The sequence below is a fragment of the Zonotrichia leucophrys genome, chromosome 27 (assembly GCF_028769735.1).
Source record: "Zonotrichia leucophrys gambelii isolate GWCS_2022_RI chromosome 27, RI_Zleu_2.0, whole genome shotgun sequence".
Taxonomy (NCBI): Eukaryota; Metazoa; Chordata; class Aves; order Passeriformes; family Passerellidae; genus Zonotrichia; species Zonotrichia leucophrys.
In genome coordinates this window covers 5,598,949-5,614,843 of record NC_088196.1, presented here as the reverse complement: position 1 = coordinate 5,614,843, position 15,895 = coordinate 5,598,949, and the positions used below count along the sequence as shown (strand labels likewise).

The 15,895-nt window shown below is 48.2% G+C and overlaps 2 non-coding genes across 2 annotated transcripts; both read right to left on the bottom strand.

Moving 5' to 3' along the window:
- Positions 1 to 5,476: 5,476 nt before the first annotated feature.
- On the bottom strand, positions 5,477 to 5,548 carry TRNAC-GCA (transfer RNA cysteine (anticodon GCA)). Its single transcript has one exon. It is a non-coding gene; the product is annotated as a tRNA-Cys (tRNA).
- Positions 5,549 to 5,950: 402 nt separating this feature from the next.
- TRNAC-GCA (transfer RNA cysteine (anticodon GCA)) lies at positions 5,951 to 6,022 on the bottom strand. The gene has a single exon. It is a non-coding gene; the product is annotated as a tRNA-Cys (tRNA).
- Between the last annotated feature and the right edge of the window lie 9,873 nt (positions 6,023 to 15,895).

The following is a 15,895-nucleotide window of genomic DNA, read 5'->3' as shown; positions in this document are numbered from 1 at the left end:
GCGCCACTTCCTCCTCAGTGCGTCACGGGTGGAGGGGGAGGAAGAGAAAGAAGCGGCGGAGATGCCCCTCGGTGCCGAGTCTGGGAGGTGTTTTCATTTCGTCTGTTTCATTCGCCTGTCTAGACATGGTGCTGAGCAGCTAGTTAATCGTGCTGAGCAGTTAGTTAATGGTGCTGAGCCTGTCTAGACATGGTGCTGAGCAGTTAGTTAGTGGTGCTCAGTCGTTCCAGAGATGGTGCTGAGCAGGTAGTTAGTGGTGCTGAGCCTGTCTAGACATGGTGCTGAGCAGGTAGTTAGTGGTGCTGAGCCTGTCTAGACATGGTGCTGAGCAGCTAGTTAGTGGTGCTGAGCAGTTAGTTAGTGGTGCTCAGTCGTTCCAGAGATGGTGCTGAGCAGTTAGTTAATGGTGCTGAGCAGCTAGTTAATGGTGCTCAGTCGTTCCAGAGATGGTGCAGAGCCTGTCTAGACATGGTGCTGAGCAGGTAGTTAGTGGTGCTGAGCCTGTCTAGACATGGTGCTGAGAAGCTAGTTAATCGTGCTGAGCAGTTAGTTAATGGTGCTGAGCCTGTCTAGACATGGTCTGACGTTTATGGTGCTGAGCATAGTTATGTCAGCTTCAGACATGGTGCTGAGCAGTAGTTAATGGTGCTGAGCGTTAGAATGGTGCTGAGCTGCTAGAATGGTGCTGAGCTTGTTAGTGGTGCTGAGCTTTTAGATGGTGCTGAGCAGTAGTTAGTGGTGCTAGCTGTCTAGACATGTGCTGAGCAGTAGTTATGGCTGAGCATGTTAATGGTGCTGAGCAGTAGTTAGTGGTGCTGCAGGTGTTCAAATGGTGCTGACACTGTTAGTGGTGCTGAGCCTGTCTAGACATGGTGCTGAGCGTAGTTATGGTGCTGGGCCTGTCTAGACATGGTGCTGAGCTGGTTAGCGTAGTTAGTGGTGCTGAGCAGTTAGAATGGTGCTGCACTGTTAAATGTGCTGAAGGTAGTAGTGCTGACGTTAGAATGGTGCTGAGCACTAGTTAGATGGTGCTGAGCAGTTAGTTAGTGGTGCTGAGCCGTCAGAATGGTGCTGGAGTAGTTAATGGTGTGAGCGTTAGACATGGTGCTGAGCGTGTTATGGTGCTGAGCTGCTAGTGGTGCTGAAGTAGTTAATGGTGCTGAGCAGTTAGTTAATGGTGCTCAGTGTTCAGAATGTGCTGAGCAGCTATTAATGGTGCTGAGCTGTCTAAATGGTGCTGAGCAGGTAGTTATGGTGCTGAGTCTGTGTAGAGATGTGCTGAGCAGTAGTTAGGTGTGCTGAGAGTGCCTTTGTTAGCATGGTGCTGAGCAGTTAGTTATGGTGCTGAGCCGTCAGAATGGTGCTGACAGCTAGTTATGGTGCTGAGCCTGTCTAGACATGGTGGCAGAGTAAGTCAGTTAATGGTGCTGAGCAGTAGTTAGTGGTGCTGCGTCAAGATGGTGCTGGAGCAGTTAGTTAGTTCTGTGCAAGGTATTAGTGTGCTGACTGTCTAGACATGGTGCTGAGGTAACTAGTTATGGTGCTGACAGTGTAGTTAATGGTGCTAGTGTTAAATGGTGCTGAGCAGTAGTTATGGTGCTGAGCCTGTTAGACATGGTGCTAGCTGTAGTTGTGGTGCTGAGCAGGTAGTTATGGTGCTCAGTCGTTCCAGAGATGGTGCTGAGCAGCTAGTTAATGGTGCTGAGCCTGTTAGACATGTGCTGAGCGGTATTATGGTGCTGAGCCTGTTACATGGTGCTGACTGTTAGTGGTGCTGAGCAGTAGTTAATGTTGGCTGAGTGTCTAGTAGATGGTGCGAGCCTGTCTAGACATGGTGCTGAGCAGTAGTTAGTGGTGCTGAGCCTGTCTAGTGTGTGAGAGTGGCTGAGCAGGTTATGTGCTGAGCTGTGACGGTGCTGAGCAGCTAGTTATGGCTGAGCAGTATTATGGTGCTGAGCGTTAGTATGTGCTCAGTCGTTCAGATGTGGGCTGAGCAGTTAGTTAGTGTGCTGAGCTGTCTAGACATGGTGCTGAGTATAACTTAGTTAGAATGGTGCTGAGCCTTTAGACATGTGCTGAGCCTAGTTAGTGTGCTGAGCAGTTATGAGTTATGGTGCTCAGTCGTTCAGAGATGGTGCTGAGCACTAGTTATGGTGCTGAGCCTGTTAGACATGGTGCTGAGCAGTAGTTAGTGGTGCGAGCTGTTAGACATGGTGCTGAGCAGTAGTTAATGGTGCTGAGCAGTTAGTTGTGGTGCTACATAGATGTCTGGTAGTATGTTCATTAATGGTGCGCTGTATGTGTGAGTGTATGGCGACATATTAGTGCATGTAAGTTGACCTTAGTGCTGAAGTTAGTCGAGTATGGCAGAGATGTTGAAGTATTATGTGGCTGTAGACTGGTCAATGTGGGCGTAATGGCGTAGGGAGCAGTGTAGTGTGGTTGAATGGAGCACTTGTGCTAGTATTGGGCTGACTAATTCTCAGTTATGTGCGGCTAGTTACTGAGGACTATAGTCGACTTAGCTGAGCTGACAGTTATGTGGGCGTAATGGCGTGTTGTGCGACGTAGAATCAGATATTATGCGAGCAGATGTGACTATGCGGCTGAATGGTGCTGACAGTTAGTGGTGCTGAGCCTGTTAATGGTGCTGACAGTAGTTATGTGCTGAGCGTTAGTAGTGTGCTCAGTCGTTCGAGATGGTGCGAGCGTAGAGTGAAGTATTAGTGTGCTGAGCCTGTCTAAATGGTGCTGAGCAGTAGTTATGGTGCATAGAGGCCTGTCTAGACATGGTGCGCAGTGTGGCAGTAGTTAATGGTGCTGAGCAGTTAGTTAGTGTGCTCTGGTCGTCAGAGATGGTGCTGAGCAGTAGTTAATGGTGCTGAGCTGTCAGAATGGTGTGAGCAGTAGTTATGTGCTGAGCTGTCGACATGGTCTGAGCAGTAGTTATGGTGCTGAGCCTGTTAACATGGTGCTGAAGCAGAATGGTGCTGAGGGTAGTTAATGGTGCAGCGTTGAATGGTGCTGCAGTTAGTTAGTGGTGCGAGCTGTCTAGACATGGTGCTGACGTAGTTAATGTGCTGAGCAGGTAGTTAGTTGTGTGCTGAGCATTAGTTAATGGTGCTGGCAGTGTTAGATGTGTGCGAGCCTTCTAGACATGGTGCTGACAGTAGTTATGGTGCTGAGCTAGTCAGAATGGTGCTGAGCGTAGTATGTGCTGAGCCTGTTAGTGGTGCTGAGCTGTTAGACTGGTGAGCATTATTAGTGGTGCTCAGTGTTCAAGATGGTGCTGAGCAGTTAGTTAATGGGTGCTGAGCAGGTAGTTAGTGGGTGCTGAGCCTGTTAGACATGGTGCTGAGCGTAGTTAGTGGTGCGAGCAGTTAGTTTGGTCTAGTCGTTTAGTGGTGCTGAGCCTGTTAATGGTGCTGAGCTGTTAGTGGTGCTGAGCAGTAGTTAGTGGTGCTGAGCCTGTCTAGAATGGTGCTGAGAGCTAGTTAATGTGCTGAGCAGTAGTTAATGGTGCTGAGCCTGTCTAGACATGGCTGAGCAGCTAGTTATGGTGGAGCAGTAGTTAATGGTGCTGAGCAGTTAAAGGTGTGGCTAGTTCAGAATGGTGCTGAGCAGTAGTTAGTGGTGCTGAGCCTGTCTAGACATGTGCTGAGCGTTAGGTCTGAGTGTAGATTGTGCAGTGATGGTGCTGAGACTAGTTAATGGTGCGAGCATGTTAGTGCTGCCTGTAGAAGTGTGCTAGTAGGTGCTGACGTACTAGTCTAGTGGTGCTGAGCAGGTAGTTAGTGGTGCTGAGCCTGTCTAAGATGGTGCTGAGCAGTAGTTATGGTGCTAGGTTAGTTAGTGGTGCTGAGCGGTTGTAATGGTGTGAGTGTTAGCATGGTGCTGAGCCTTTTAAGACATGGTGCTGAGTAGTTAGTGTTGAGTAGTGCTGAGCGTAGTTGGTGGTGCGAGCGTCTGTCTAGACATGGTGCTGAGCAGGTAGTTAATGGTGCTGAGCAGTTAGTTAGTGGTGCTCAGTCGTTCCAGAGATGGTGCTGAGCAGGTAGTTAGTGGTGCTGAGCCTGTCTAGACATGGTGCTGAGCAGGTAGTTAATGGTGCTGAGCCTGTCTAGACATGGTGCTGAGCAGCTAGTTAGTGGTGCTGAGCAGTTAGTTAATGGTGCTGAGCCTGTCTAGACATGGTGCTGAGCAGCTAGTTAGTGGTGCTGAGCCTGTCTAGACATGGTGCTGAGCAGGTAGTTAATGGTGCTGAGCAGGTAGTTAATGGTGCTGAGCCTGTCTAGACATGGTGCTGAGCAGGTAGTTAATGGTGCTGAGCAGTTAGTTAGTGGTGCTCAGTCGTTCCAGAGATGGTGCTGAGCAGTTAGTTAGTGGTGCTGAGCCTGTCTAGACATGGTGCTGAGCTGGTAGTTAATGGTGCTGAGCAGTTAGTTAGTGGTGCTGAGCCTGTCTAGACATGGTGCTGAGCTGGTAGTTAATGGTGCTGAGCCTGTCTAGACATGGTGCTGAGCCTGTCTAGACATGGTGCTGAGCAGCTAGTTAGTGGTGCTGAGCAGTTAGTTAGTGGTGCTGAGCCTGTCTAGACATGGTGCTGAGCAGCTAGTTAGTGGTGCTGAGCAGTTAGTTAGTGGTGCTGAGCCTATTAAGACATGGTGCTGAGCAGTTAGTTAATGGTGCTGAGCAGTTAGTTAATGGTGCTGAGCCTGTCTAGACATGGTGCTGAGCAGTTAGTTAGTGGTGCTGAGCAGGTAGTTAGTGGTGCTGAGCCTGTCTAGACATGGTGCTGAGCAGTTAGTTAATGGTGCTGAGCCTGTCTAGACATGGTGCTGAGCAGCTAGTTAGTGGTGCTGAGCAGTTAGTTAGTGGTGCTGAGCCTGTCTAGACATGGTGCTGAGCTGGTAGTTAATGGTGCTGAGCAGTTAGTTAATGGTGCTGAGCCTGTCTAGACATGGTGCTGAGCAGTTAGTTAGTGGTGCTGAGCAGGTAGTTAGTGGTGCTGAGCCTGTCTAGACATGGTGCTGAGCAGCTAGTTAGTGGTGCTGAGCAGGTAGTTAATGGTGCTGAGCCTGTCTAGACATGGTGCTGAGCAGGTAGTTAGTGGTGCTGAGCCGTTCTAGAGATGGTGCTGAGCAGCTAGTTAGTGGTGCTGAGCAGTTAGTTAATGGTGCTGAGCCTGTCTAGACATGGTGCTGAGCAGCTAGTTAGTGGTGCTGAGCAGGTAGTTAATGGTGCTGAGCCTGTCTAGACATGGTGCTGAGCAGCTAGTTAGTGGTGCTGAGCAGCTAGTTAGTGGTGCTGAGCCTGTCTAGACATGGTGCTGAGCAGTTAGTTAATGGTGCTGAGCAGTTAGTTAGTGGTGTGGAGCCTTAGTTTTCCAAGGGAAAAGGATGAGCAGGAGAAGACGCTGAGCTGCCATTCCAGTGACCACAACCCCAAAATCCCCAGGGAAAAGCAGCAAAAGAGGAGGGGGCACCTGGATTTGAACCAGGGACCTCTTGATCTGCAGTCAAATGCTCTACCACAGAGCTATACCCCCTGACACAGGGCCTTCATCTGGGAGATTGGAAAAAGTTTCTTGGGAAAGAAAAATCTTCTGTTGTCCACAAATTGGATTTCTTAACTTGACACTCCCCTGTGCACCTTAATGTACCTACCAAAGGCTGTACATGGAGTTAAATGTGATAAATGGTGGTAAAAATGAGAAATTCTGGTAGATCTGGTGTCTGTAGAGAATTAAAGACCAGCAAAGTTCACACAGACAGTAAGTGGTCACTCAGACACAGAACAACCCCTGCACTCACCCAACACTCAGGGCCTCCTTCCTTACATGTTGGAGCTCAGAGCCAACTTGGAGTGCGCAGCACAAGCTCAGAGCTCTCCATAGATTTTTTCCTGCTGCAAATTTTTGGCAAAAGGCAGGTGGAAAGAAGGAAAAAAAAGGGGGCACCTGGAGTTGAACCAGGGACCTCTTGATCTGCAGTCAAATGCTCTGCCACTGAGCTATACCCCCAGTTATTAGGTCATGGTTAGATACTCTTAGCTTTGGACTGGGAAAACTTCTGCACAGAAAGACTCACCCCCTGAGTTTCCTGATGCCAGTTTGCAAGGAGATGCTTGGCACTGCCAGGGCAGCCCGAGCTCTCGGTGGGGGCAGCTTTGCTCCTGGAGAAATCCTGTGCCGGCCCTCTTCCCTGTAAAACCAAACTCACCCCTGCTGCGTGTCGACGTCCATCCGCAGGAGGCACGTGGCACTCCGAGGGCAGCCAGAGTTCTGGGCATTGGCAGCTGCGGGCTGTGAGAAATTGTTCTCTGCAGTTTTGGAGGCCGAATCGCAGTTTCTGCCATGGGCACACAGAGAGGAAAGGCTGTTAATTTCCTTAGAAAGGAAAGTCTGGCACCCCATGGTTTAAGGGGCAGACAAAGGGCTGTAGGGGAAGGAGCTCCTCACAGGACCTTTCTTCACCTCAGCCCCCACTCCAAGGTCTAGCAGGCCCCCGTGTGACAAGCTGCTTTCAGAGGGTTGCCCGGGCACACCTGCACAGGGAGCTGCTAGGCCAGAGGGACTAACGGGGACGGTCGGAGCATCCAGCACGGACTAGGAAACAGCCAGACCCACCTGGGCACTGAGCATCACTTTGAGAAAACGCCAAGGGAAGAGCCCTTTTGGCCAAGGGCCAGCAACTGAGCAGGCCAGGCAGCAAGTGGGGTTCCAGGAGAGGGCTTTCAACTTTCCCCTTTTACAGTGTCAGTCCCTCTCCAAAGCCCCCAGACCCTCCAGAGCACTCCCAGAAAGGAGAGGGGTTATTAGGAGAAAAAGAGTTTATAAAAAAGGGAAAAAGCTTCATTTTCCATTAGTTTTTGTGTTCAAACTGGTAGGGACTTGGATTCCCCTGCAATTTTAATGGTCTCAGTTGAAAGAATCCCTGCCTTTTCTATGCTGTTAGGGGTGTTAATTGACAGGGAGTCCTCATTCTCTATTATTTGGCAGTTTAAAAAGAAGGGGAAAATCTTGACAATGTTTCTTATGGGTTTGAATTAAGGGTAGCCACCCCTTTTTGTTGTCCTGAGGCCCAAATTGAGGGAGAAGGCCAGCTATCCCTCCATCCTAAGGGTTTGAACTGAGGGAAAAATCCTTTTTTCATCACTGGAGAGATTTAAAGTGTGGAAAGCCCCTCTTTTCCCAATATTTAAGGAGAGCAAATTAAAGGGCAGAAACTATTTATTTGCCATTGTATTAGCTTCAGTAGAGGTAACTGCCCCATTTCCTCTTTTTAAGGAGTTCACTGGAAGGAAGCTCTGCCTTTTTCAGCATCTTAAGGGTTTAAAACTACATTTCAGGGCACTTCTTTCTATGCTGTAGGACCAAGTATCTCAGAGAAGGATGAGCCTCACATGCCCTTAACCCTTACACTGCCTGGGAGGCTTTTATTTTTCTTATTTTTCCTTATAATGTAGATAGCCTAAATTAGAGGTCCCAAGGAGACCTAGACTATTCATACCATTAGTATTCTTCTCCACCCAGCTTAGTCACATGGGAAATACTACTTAGTAGCCACTAAGGAATAATTACCTAAGTTAACAGCAAATTACCCAATCTATCTAGTTATGCTGCCTAAACAGAAAGTTTTATTTCTTACCAGTTTGCTGCCCTTTTGCTCCAAGCAGTTGCTACAAAAAAGAAAGCGCTGTTATTTTTCTGAAGAGCTTTCTTCTATAACAAGCACTTTACTCCCCTTGAATTTGAGTCAGAGAGGCCAAACAGCTGCAGCTGCTCTCTGGGCTTTTATACTCGGTGGGATTTGCCCCCTCCCTTTTCGTGGGTGCCATGGGAACGAGAGGCGGGCACAATCAGGGGTATATTAACCCCAGCCTTGGCTGTGGGGCTTCATTCCCTCTCTGGGATGTGCTGGGGTAAGAACTCTCCTCTCATTTCAGTGAAGAGGCTCTTTCAGCTCATCTCAACTTCTTTCCAGCAGGTGTTTCTGGGCATCTAAAGCATAGAGGCTTTGAAGATTCTGTGAAGTAAACAGCATGGAATACAGGGAGTATTTAGACTCATGATTTTGGCTTTTGTGTTTAGGGGTGGTAAAGTGCATTTGTAATTTCTGGTTTTGTTCTTGTTTTGTTTTGTATTTTTTTTTTAGGAGGAGCGCAGCATCCAGAGATTCCTGGTTGTGTCAAGTACAACACTTTTTTCAGCAGATTCATCATGTCACAAGAGGGATCCGCCCAGTGTCAAGGATGATGTCTGAGATTGAGGCATCAGGTGAGTTGAGGATTGTGATTAGGAGAGGGAATGTGAGCAGGCATACAGTTAGGAATTATTGTGGGTGGGGGGAGGTTTGAAGGTAGCAGGGTGAAAAAGGATGTTTATTTGAGGACCCCCCCCCTAAGGCTTCTCAGAAGCCTAGCAGAGGTATTCCCATGTCCTACAGCACACAAGGTTATCTACTGCACTCATAGGAATGCTATCCAACTTTGCCTTTCTCTAACCCAGGTGCCACTGCTAATAAAGGCCACAGCCTTGGAATCAGGATGAAGCTGGAGCCTAAAGCAGCCAGGCACACTCAGGAGAGGGCAAGTAGCTGACTTGCTGGGATTTGGCCCGCATAACTCTGGACTCATACTTTGGTTTTGGTTTTCTTTATTGTAGCTAACCAAGAAGCTAACAGGCCATCACGAGGCGTTCCAAGGCAGACTCATTTCAGGTGCAACATGGATCCACATCACCAATCATCCAAACGATAAGTTGGGGGCCAGGGCTTGGAGATGGGAGGATGGGAGAGTAGCAGGTTGGGAGATCTTGGGGCAGATGTAAAAATTAGCAGAGGGAAAAGCAATCTTCTCCAAGGGCCTCTTAGGACAGCTAAAGGGAGAGGCTCTACTTTTGATGGCAGCTTTCAGGCAGGCAGTGCAGAACAGTTCTGGTCTATGTTGTGTTGTCCAGTGTGCTGTGTTACCTAGTGTGTCTTTGAGGTCCCTTTTACCTTCTCTCCTCGAGGCCCTCACCACAAGCATGATGTGTCATGTTTAATGTCCCCCTGTTTGTCGTGTTCTGTGTCACGGGTGTCTGCACACATTTGTGCTGGAGCTGTCCTGCCCTGCCGCATAGCCAGCTGCAATAGGACAAGTCCTGGGGCCTTGCAGTTTGTGGGGTGTCACTGGACTCTAGATGATATTTCTAGATAGACACAAGATGTTTGGAGCTGTGAAGTCATCCTGCAGCCCTTTTACTTTTGTCCTAACTTTCTGATGAAGAGGATAAAATCCATCCATCCACCCATGCCGGGTGAGGAGGTTCCCCAGAGCAGGTCAGTCACTGTTTGTCTCTGCAGGGGGAGTTTAAAGTGTGACTCTGTTACAGCACTGTTCTTTTTCTTTTTAGGAAGTAAAGCTGGATATCAGCAGTCAAGGTGAGATGGGCAAGGTGAGCATTGAGTAGCTTACAGAAGCAGTTGTTATTGCTCAAGTCTCTCTGCTGCAACTCTAAGCATGTGTTCCTATTTCTGCACCAGGCATTCTTAGGACAATGGTGAATAGCAGAATTGTTGGGTTTTGGCCAGCGTGCTGCTGAGGTCATGCATTGATATTTGGTTTTCTTTAATGTAGCTGGCAAAGAAACACCAGGAGATTGTTGAACAGCAGTGCCAGCAGGACCTTCCCAGATGTAGAGGCCACCATCTTTTGTACATGACATGGGCCTGCATCCTGAGATGTCTGAGAGATATATAGAGGGCTAAGTCCCACAGAGGGGTGAGAGCGGGGTGCTGGTTTGGGAATTACTGGGAGAGGTTTTTGAATCTGCTTTGGAGGAGGGGGGGTGTCCATGAAGTGGCCCTTTAGGCCCCATAAAAGCAAAGTCTCACTTTTGATGACAGTGCTGAGGTGTGCAGCAGGGCAGAGCAGTCCCGGTGTGTCTCGTGTCACTTGTGTATTGTGCATTATGTGTGTTTGGCTATGTCCTGTCCTTTAGCTTAGGCCTTTGAGGGGCCTGTCAGAACCCTGGCATCATTCTTAGCATCTGTGATTTCTGCATTCCTTGGCCTGGCACCCAGGCCATAGAACTTTTGACTCGGGAGCTCAGACAGGCATCAGAATTGCATCTCTTTTTAGAAGCAGCTAGTCAGATGTCTTTTCAGGTCTTGTTCTCAGCTGTACGGACAACTGCAACCCTGCAAGGTTCCATTATGGCTGATTAGGACTTGTAAGAATGTGAGCACAGGTAGAGCATTGCGACTGTAGGGCTCCTGGGCATTCATCTTTGCAGTTCTTGGACTGAATCATTCAGTTTAGCGTCTTCTTTTTCCAGGGCTCTCTGAGCCTCATCAGCTCACCATCAGTCTCACCTTAGTCATCTCATTTTGCATCCTCTCAGTCCTTGCAGTCATTTTCCTTGCCTAGAGGTTTCTGTCGTGTCCCTATTGTTTGTCACGTCCTGTCGTGTCAGGGGTGTCAGCACACATTTGTGTCGGAGCTGCTCTGCCCTGCCACATAGCCTGCTGCAATAGGAGAAGTCCCGGGGACTTGGAATTTGTAGTATGCGGTGTAGTTGGACTCTAGATGGGATTTGTAGATGGACACAAGATGTCTGGAGCTCTTAAGCTATTCTGCAGCCTTTTGACTTTTGTCCTAACTTTCTTTCAGATGCAGAAGGATAAAATCCAGGGCAGAGCCCCCCATCCCAGGTGAGGGGATTCCCCCAAGCAGGTCAGTTACTGTTTTCCTCGGTACAGGAAGCCTATATGATGGCTGTTACAGCTCTGTTGCCTTTCTTTTTAGGAAGTCAAGGCAGAGAGCGGCAGTCCAGGCCAGCGGGCAAGGTGAGCATTGAGTAGCATACAGAAGCAGTTTTATTGCTGAGGTCTCAGTTTCTGGTGCAGCTCTAACTATCTCCTCTTGTTTTTTTTTTTTTTTATTTTAGGTGGTCCACTTGTGATCTATCCTGGCCGAGCATGCCCATGCCAGGTGGGTGCAAGCTTATTGTATCGGTGTGGCATACTTGTCATGGTAGGGAGGTTGTGTTTTCACAGTATCTCAGCATGCTTTTCTGCTTTGTTTCTTTGCAGGTGCTGTCGCTGTCCTAGGCATGACCAAGGAACAGAGGAGGGCAGGTTAGTCGGTGTTTAGGCAGGCTGACTCATAGGCGAGCATTATGCAGCAGCATGCTAAGCATGTGCATTTTCTTTTTGCAGGTGTCTTCTGGGCAGCCTCTGGAGTCAAATCAAGATTTGAGGTGAGCTGGGACAGTGGTGCGGAGGACTCCCGGGGATTACCGTTTTTGAGGGCAATAGTCGCGTTTTCTGTTGCGCCTTAGGTACCCCGAGGAGGCCGTTAGCCAAAGCTTGGAAGCGGCAGCACCGAAGCGCACGCATCGAGAACATCTCAACATCCACGTCCGACCGAGGATGGATTTTGTCCGCTCGTCTTCCAAAAGCTAAGTGTCGGGGCCAGCGGTCGGGAGAAGGGGAAAAGCCTTTACTATCAGAGGAGGCAGTTTCATCTCAGCTTAGCAGAGAGGTCCGTAGTGGGACGGGCTCCCTGGAAGTAAAGGGAGAGGGTTTGTCCTCAGCCTCACCAGAGCCTTTGCCGGGCAGGGCAGTTCCGACCCATCTCCACAGCGTCGCGAACTTTGCGTCGTCAGCCTTCCTCGACTCGGCATCGTCATGGATCTTCCCCCGAGGAGCTCGCCTTCGGGTCCGGAGCTATAGCCACGATCACCCGGCCGTCCGCTTCCTTCTCGAGGCTCGCCGAGCCTCTCGAGCATCTTCTTAACTGCTTTGGCACTAACTTCTTTTAACGAGTTACATTTCATTAACACACGCTATTGTCATAGAGCTTCCTTTCCTTTGGCATCATCAGCCTCTGGCTCATCTTGCGCTAGCAGTCTCAGGTCCCTAAGGGGAAAGTTGCCACTTGTCTCTGTGTTACGTCATCTGTGTCTATGTTATGTCATCCGTGTCTGTTATGTAGCGTGTGTCCGTTGTCTTCCACGTCATAGGCCTTTATTACATCTCGATGCTTTATCTGCACTATTCTGTGCCATATCGGCCCTATTCTACTCACGTTCCTTTCTGGATATTCCTTATTCCGGCATCTTTACATTTTTACTCTTTGAGCCAGGAAGGATTACAGAAGATGTTTTCATCCATCTTCCTGCTCACTACCAGCTTTGGTAGTGCCTTTTTTCCCATGCCATTCTCTTGGACTTTTGGAGGGAGCATCCTAATCCCTCCTCAGGTGACTGCAGTAGTTCTATAGGTTCCATCTTCTCAAAGGGTATAGGGCTCAAGAATTAATCTTCCAGAGAGTTACCTTAAGTCCTGGTTTATATTGTATGTACCTATGTTGGCTTGTATTTTATGTACCTATATTGTGTATACCTATGCTGGCTTATACTCTATGTACTTATACTGTATGTACCTATGTTGGCTTATACTGTATGTACTTACATTGTATGTACCTATGTTGGCCTTTACTGTATGTACTTATATTGCATGTATCTCTGATGGCTTATATTGTATGTACCTGTGTGGGCTTATACTGTACGTACTTACACTGTATGTGAGTGTATTGGCGTATATTGTCTGTACTTACACTGCATGTAAGCGTGTCACCTTATATTGTGTGTACTTACACTCTATGTACACTTGCACTGTATGCGTCAGCTTATAATGTGTGTACTTACATTGTACCAATTATGATTGGAACTGCCCTGCCCTGGCCCGTAGTCACAGTTAGGTGGAAGAGTTATAAAAACTGTACCGTTCATCTGTGTTTTGTGGGATTTTGGGTAGAAAATTTATTGGGCCAGTGCGGGGACAAGTCCTAGCTGTCAGATAGACACTCGTTGACCCCTTCCTGTTGTCTCACAGGTCCCCGAGGCTACCGATTTCCCCGGAATCTACCATTTGACGTCAAGGAGCGGCAGCCAGAAGATGCATTGAAGCACGTTCTTCAGCGTCTCAGGTAAGGGCCGCAGCGAGCATGTGAGCGTGCGTGAGAGCATGTGAATGTGTCTGTCTGAGTCCGCTTGTCTCTGCGTGTGTGAGCGCACGCTGACTGGTTTTACCCTTGTGTGTATGACTTTTGCTTTTCAGGTTTTTCATCTCATTTTTAAATTTAGAATAAAAAATCCCCAGCCGGGGGGTTTTTTTTTTCCCCCCCGGCTGGGTTTTTTTTTCCTCGGTCCCGGTCGGTCTGCGAGGCGACGTTCATCGCCAAAGTTTGGGCACGGACCATCCAGGGACCGGGGTTTTTGTCAGGCAGGAGGATTTTTTGGAGGTTCCCGGGAACCACGTTCCCGAGGACCAATGATTGCTGGGGTGTAATTTAGCCGTTGTGATGAGAGGGATGGTGAGTTTGTGTGTAATCTGAAGGGAGAGGTTATGGTAGATGAATGGTGGTTTTTGTGTGCTTTTGTTGTTTTGGGTTTCTTGTAACAATAACTCAACATGTAATGAAAATAGAAAAAGGTTATCACTTTGTGTTGATATGTGTATTGCTCTGTACTGCTCTGTATTGCTCCATATGTAAGTTTGACTTTTACCAGTGTGTCTATGGATTGTATATGCACTTGCGTTTGTATACACTGTTTCTATGTATTTTGCTGATGTCTAAATAAAAACATGCATTTAATAAAGTTGAATCACCCCTAATCAAGATACCCCCTGCCCTTCCCTACCCCCACCGCGGCTCCTGTCTTTTTTGGGTGCGGTTTTGTAATTTCTTTCCTCTGTATTTCTTCCTTTTGCTCCTCACTTTCCTTTTCTATTTCTAACTTAACTTCCATCTGTCTCTAACCCTTTGTTTCTGTTTCTCACTCTTTGTGACACTGTGTCTCTGCTTCTGTAACTCTGTTTCCATCTGCTTCCTTTTATTTGTCCATTTCACTATTTCTGTCTGACTGTATTTATTTTGCTCTCTTTTGACTATACTTTGTACCTTCTTTCTTTTTCCTCATAACTTTCACCCTTGCTCTTGTTGCTTCTGTTTCTCTGTTTTCTCCTTTTCCTTGGTTTGTCCTTTTTGCTCTTAGTATTTTCTTTTTTCCCTCTGCCCTGAGTTTTCACTTTAACTCTAATCCCCACCAATTTCTTTTTCCTGTAACTCCTATCCTTCATCTTCTCACCCTCCTTTTCCTTTCTCTCTGTCTTGGTTTCTCTCTCTGTCTTCTTTTCTCTTTCTGTCTCTCGGTCTTTTCTTCTCTATCTCCCTCTCTTCTTTTTCTCTCTGTTTTTTTCTCTGTCTTCTTTTCTCTCTGTTTCCCTCTGTCTTTTTTTTCCCTGTCTCTTCCTCTTCTTTTCACTCTTTTTCCTTCTCTCTATTTTTTTCAGCCTTTACTTCTCTCTCTCTCTTTTCTCTCTCTCTCTCTCTCTCTTTTCTCTCTCTCTCTCTCTTTTCTCTCTCTCTCTCTCTCTCTCTAACTTTGTTTTCCTTTCTAGCTTTAGTTTAAAAAAGCAGCAGTAGAAACTTTCAGGCTCCCGGGGAGTAAAGGAAAAAAATAAAAAATTTAAAAATACAAAACAAACCCTTTATTCCCCGGGAGCCTGAAAGTTTCTACTGCTGCACCGGACATATAGTTTTTATTCTTTTTACTATATACATTATATAGGAACCACACCCTCTCCTAATCAGGACCCCCAGCTGACACCAATCAAGCCTAATCAGCACCCCCAGCTGACAGCAATCAAGCCTAATCAGTACCCCCAGCAGACACACCCCCAGCTGACAGCAATCAAGCCTAATCAGACCACCAGCGATACCAATCAAGCCTAATCATACCTCAGCTGACCACCCCAGCTGACAGAATCAGCCTAATCAGTACCCACACTGACACACCCCAGCTGACACATCAAGCCTAATCAGTACCCAGCTGATACCAATCAAGCCTATCAGACCTCAGCTGACACACCCCAGCTGATACCAATCAAGCCTAATCAGTACCCCCAGCTGACACACCCCCAGCTGACACCAATCAAGCCTAATCAGTACCCCAGCTGACACCAATCAAGCCTAATCAGTACCCCAGCTGACACACCCCAGCTGACACAATCAAGCCTAATCAGTACCCCCAGCTGACAGCAATCAAGCCTAATCAGTACCCCCAGCTGATACCAATCAAGCCTATCAGTACCTCAGCTGACACACCCCCAGCTGACACCAATCAAGCCTAATCAGTACCCCCAGCTGACACACCCCCAGCTGACACCAATCAAGCCTAATCAGTACCCCCAGCTGACACCAATCAAGCCTAATCAGTACCCCCAGCTGACACACCCCCAGCTGACACCAATCAAGCCTAATCAGTACCCCCAGCTGACAGCAATCAAGCCTAATCAGTACCCCCAGCTGATACCAATCAAGCCTAATCAGTACCCCCAGCTGACACCAATCAAGCCTAATCAGTACCCCCAGCTGACACACCCCCAGCTGACACCAATCAAGCCTAATCAGTACCCCCAGCTGACACCAATCAAGCCTAATCAGTACCCCCAGCTGACAGCAATCAAGCCTAATCAGTACCCCCAGCTGATACCAATCAAGCCTAATCAGTACCCCCACTGACACACGCCCAGCTGACACCAATCAGCCTAATCAGTACCCCCAGCTGACAACCCCCAGCTGACAGCAATCAAGCCTAATCAGTCACCCCCAGCTGACAGCAATCAAGCCTAACAGTACCCCCAGCTGAAAACACCCCCAGCTGACACCAATCAGCCTAATCAGTACCCCAGCTGACACCCCCCAGCTGGACACCAATCAGCCTAATCAGCACCCCCAGCTGACAGCAATCAAGCCTAATCAGTACCCCCAGCCTGACCACCCCCAGCTGACACCAATCAAGCCTAATCAGTACCCCCAGCTGACAGCAATCAAGCCTAAT